Source organism: Chiloscyllium plagiosum, chromosome 41 (assembly GCF_004010195.1).
Source record: "Chiloscyllium plagiosum isolate BGI_BamShark_2017 chromosome 41, ASM401019v2, whole genome shotgun sequence".
NCBI lineage: Eukaryota > Metazoa > Chordata > Chondrichthyes > Orectolobiformes > Hemiscylliidae > Chiloscyllium > Chiloscyllium plagiosum.
In genome coordinates, this window is record NC_057750.1 from 15,177,047 (window position 1) to 15,182,298 (window position 5,252).

Genomic DNA, 5,252 nt, shown 5'->3' on the forward strand with positions numbered 1-5,252 from the left:
GAAGTGTCTTCACCCAGAGAGTGGAATTCTCTGGCACAGAAAGCGGTTGAGGCCAGAACATTGAATGTTTTCAGGAAGGAAGTAGATATAGTTCTTAGGGTTAAAGGGGTCAAAGGGCATGGGGAGAGACAGGGTGTGAACAACAGAGTCCTGTAATGGATAATTGGTCATGGTCATATTGAATAGCAGGGAGCCTCCAAGGGCTGAATGGCCTACTCTGACTTCTACTTTCTATGTTTCTCTGTGTTTGGTTAAGGTAAATGAATTTCTGGAATTGCTCAGGCAACTGAAACCTGTTTCCCGAGTTTTACAACAATCACAGATTGTCTTGAACCTGTCGGTTCTGTTTCTGTATGAAGGGGCATTTTCGCTGAGTAATATTCCTTCCTACAATCAACACACCCTTTAATTAGCTAATTCCAGTTTTGTATTCAATCAAAGCTAGACTGGAACAGCTCGTATTAATTAGGCATAAGGGAGAGATTATGACATTCGGTCTCCATTGTCCGGGGCAGCTTGCCAGCCCAGTGAAACAACATTGTTGCTAGACTCTGTTCTGGCAAACATTCATACCCGACTCAACATGCTAACTCTTATTTCTCTCTCTTTCTTTCTCTCTCTCTCTCCCTCCATGGATGCTGCCAGACCTGCTGAGTTTCTCCAGCAATTTCTATTAGAGGGAAAAACATACTTGACCTCATCCTCACTCACCCGCCCATCGCAGATGCATCTGTCCTTGACAGTTTCGGTGGGACTGACCTCGTGGAGGTACATAGAGGGTGGTCTCCATTGTGTTGTGTGGGACTATTACCACTCGAAATGGCATGGTTTCTGAATAGAACTATCAACTCAAATATGAGGGTCCATGGGGCGCTGTGGGCCATCAGCAGCAGAATTGTATGCCAGCACAATCTATAACCTCATGGCCTGAGCATATTCCCCCACTCAGTCATTGCCATCAAGTGAGGGGATCAGTGGAGAGGGCAGGAGGGCAGGTCAGGAATAGCACCAGGTACACCTAGAGATGAGGTGGCAACCTGGTGAAGCTACCAAACAGGATACTTGTGTGTCAGGCAGAGCTAAGTGATCCCACACAACTTCCCAACATGCACCAAGGCTGGTGGTGAGAAGGGCACTACCTGCGAGGTCCTTCATGTACACCCAGACTCTCTGTGCCACCGAAGTGGCTGTGGGGGACAGTAGAGACTGTCACACAGCTCCTGTTGGAATGGGTCTTTGCAATGGGCGTCTGGAGAGAGATGCAGTAGTTTGTGGTGAGGATCATCCCAAGCAGCTCCGTGACACGGGACTCTGTGCTCCATGGTGTGTTCCCCAGGATGCACACCGAGACAAACATTGACTGTGCCTAGAGGACCACCAACTTGGTGAAAGACGCTGTCTGGTCTGCCTGAAACTTATCGGTCTTCCTAAGTGAGGGGTTAACCTGGGAGTGTCACAGATTCCAAGGTCCAGGACTACGTGTTGGACTAAAGCCTGGGGCAGCTGCTGCCAAGACGCAGTTGGGGAAAGACCATTGTCTTTATGCCAAAATAACACGGGGTCTCTTCAGTTGTTGGACCCTCGTTGCAGGTGAAGATAATCTTGTACCAGTAAGAGATGCCATTGGTTTGCTTGTTGGATAGAGTCAGACTCTCTCAAACAAATATTTGTTTGTTTCTTCACATGTTACTGTACAGAACCAAACTGCGTTAGTGACTATGTATGTATATAAAGATATTTTTATGCATAAGGTATATTTTTGAAATACAAAATATCCCACAACGGATCAGATCCAAGCTCCGCAGTCCTCCCACATCTAGTCGTGAATGGTGGTGGATGATTAAACAACTCAGTGGATGAGGAGGCTTCACAAATATCCCCGACCTCTATGAGACAAGTCATCTGACACAGAATTCCAACCTTCTGACTTGTACATGTAGCCACAGTATTTATATCAAAGGTCCCAGCTGATTTTTCTGGTCAATGGTAGCCCCTAGGACGTTGGTAGTGGGGGAATTCAGCGATGGTGGTGTCATTGGGGGATGGTTAGACTCTTGTTGGCGAATGTGCGGCATACATTCATGCTCAAACCACGGTGTAGTGCTTGTTGCATTTGGACACGGGCTGCTTCAGTATCTGAGGAGTCGCGAATGATGCTGAGCATTGTGCCATCGCCAGCGAACATCCCCACGTCTGACCTTATGACGGAGGGAAGGTCAATGGTTGAGCTGATATATCTGTAGAGAATCATTGTTTATTCACTGGGGTAAGGGTTGTTGTCTCAACCCTGCGCTTGTTTTTAACAGCCTTGGAGAACTGAGGGTGCAGATGTGGTGAAACGGGGCAGCAGAAAAGGGGATGTGAGCAGTTACATGAGGAAGTCTCTCCGCACAGAAGCTGTACTATTTCTGTCTGAAGGCGCAGTTCCTTTTTTGACTTGTCTGAGATTTACAGTGGGCTGTTTGGTCAGGTCACAAAACTTTCCCTGATCTGTAAACTAACACTACCTCAGATGAACCTCTCTCCTCACACCAGCTCCCAGACAGGCAGATCTTCCAAAGCACTGAAGTCCTGGGTTGTGTAAATTTCTCAAACCCTCGCCTTACCTTTACAAGACGAAAATAATTTTTGAAAGAAATTCTCTCTGAGAGGAATGAGTCTTCAGAATTCTCTTCCTCAAAAGGCAGTGGTGGCAAAATATCTTAAAACGTTTTTAAGGTCAGGATCTTTAACTGTCAAAGGGGGGTGAAGGGGAGCTGCTGAGATATAGAGTTGAGTTGCAAACAGAGTTAAAAATCAGGCAACACCAGGTTATAGTCCAACAGGTTTAATTGGAAGCACTAGCTTTCGTAGCGCTAATCCACAACCACTTGATGAAGGAGCAGCGCTCCGAAAGCTAGTGCTTCCAAATAAACCTGTTGGACTGTAACCTGGTGTTGTGTGATTTTTAACTTTGTCCACCCCAGTCCAACACCGCCGTCTCCAAATCAGTTACAATCAAATTAGCCATGATCTTATTGAATAGCAGATTAATTTTGCAGGACTGTGTGGCTGACTCTTGTTTGTGGTTCATATCTATGTTTTTATTTTGAAATTTTGATTTTTAGCTTTAAATCAATCCCTGTATTATTTGGTCATGCAATTATACACCAGCAGCGCCCCCCCCCCCCCCCCCCCCCCCCACCGGCCCTCCGTCGCATGGATCAGTTTTGGGTCAGTTACAGAATTGGGAGGCACAGTTATTCCTGAGACATTGAAAGAGTGAGTGGGAGTGGAAACGATGGAGCAGGAATGGTGGCCTGAGGGAGGAGAGGATGGGGCCCCTGGTAAACTGAGACACAGAGAAAGACAGAGGGAGAGAGAGAGAGAGAGAGAGGTGGTTTGGGGAAAGACTCCCTGGCATTTTGAGTCAGGGACTGTGCTCCCTGATCCACAGGGAAAACTCAGCAATATGGGGAGAGGGAAAACGAGGGAGACCTTGAATCAGAGTTCAACAGGAAAAGGTTGGACAGAGTATTGAGGATATGCCAGGTCATGAGGTTGCAGGACTGGGGTTGAATAACTGACTCAAATGGATGTCAGGTTTGAGTTTGCCAGATTTGTTTTCCATTTAACGCAGTGGCAGTACCCCACAGTGGAGAGTATACTCAATGTGAAGGCAGGGCTTTGACTCCACAAAGTCCATACAGTGGTCACTCTTATCATTACTGCCATGGACAGATGCATCTAGGACTGGTGGATTGGTGAGGACAACATGAAATGGAATATTCCCTGGATGCCATTCCTTCGGTGACCAGTACCAACTACCCCAGCACATGACCCAGCAGGAGATACACTCTTGTGAAGCTTACACATGAGCAGGTGCAAGATGTGCTGGATCAGGTGAGGTTTTGGTTCAGAAAAGGACAGAAGTCTCCTCAGGTGGGGAATCTAGAGTTATTTTTGAGGGGGGGATTGGTGGGCGCAGAGATGTAGTCTCAAAATACAGGGTCTCCCAATTAAGATGAAGGTGAGGATCTCTGAGGGTGCTTAGGGATTGGAATTCTCTTCCACAGACTGGTCTCTTGTGGAGGCAGGGAGAGTGAAGCTAAGGTCATGATTGGAAGACAATGGAAAAGGCTGAATGGCCTACCTGTGATAGGTGTGGGAGTTTATTGATGAGAATTGGAAGGTATGTTGGAATGCCGAGTGGGTCTTTCCTGAGTTCCATCGAGCCATCTCTGTGACGCGCAGGAAGGCTATTGAGAATTGGGAGAAGGGACTGGGAAGTGTGGGAGAGGTAGATGGGAAAAAGAGGGGGTAAGGGGAATGGTGAAGACAGGGAGTGAATCAGAATGATGAGAATGAAATGTAAGGGGCTATCCATTGCATTTGTACTCTGCCTTTAAGAGAGTTCACCTTGCAGGACTAATGTAGGCATACAATAGTGTGACTCTGGCCAAATATGCATGTTCAAGCTGTGCACACAAATAATCAGTTGCCTGTTTCATATCTTGTTACGTTTTTACAGTTAATCCTCGGCTCTAATCAATCCCTGACGCAACAAATTCTGAGAGACTGTCATTGTAAATTTGACAGGAATAGCTACTAGATGTGGGTAAAGGAACAACTGTACTTTACGTGGTGAGTCACGGGACTGCTTCCTGCACTGGAGTCAGATCCAGAACAATGCTGTGGAACCTGACTGGGGCCTGGACAGAATGGGTTTACAGAGGCAGAGTCAAAGCAGGATCCCAGGACACTGTGAGGGAATGGAGCCTGAGGCCTGAGGCCTGGTGGTTGTCTAGGTGATTAGCCCTGGGACTGGCTCCCAACTGGGTGACACCGGGTGATCTGTGTGGGATCTCTCAGTCCGGGCGCCCATCAGGAAGTGCCCCCTGGGAAAACTGGGTCAGTTCGATCCCAGGTGGGGAAGGTTTGAGAACGTAGCTGGCTTCCCCTGGGCCGTGAACATGTGGCACTGAAAGGGCGCTATCACAATGCAGAGATCACTGTGCTTCCCCCCCCTCCTGGAGGCGAGTGCCCATTCCCTTGGCATCCGCCAGCCCTCCTGGAGATCTCTCAATACACCTGACGTGTTGAGGGTCCTGAGGTCGTACGAGGCTAGTTACAGAGTGTGTGTTTGTGTCTGTGGGGAGGGGGGCGCGGGGGGATGGATGTGTTTGGGTGTGTGAATGTGTGAGTGTATGGCTGTGTTTGTGGGTGTGTGTTTGGATGTGTGTGGGGGTGTCGTGTCTGAATGTGTGAGAGTG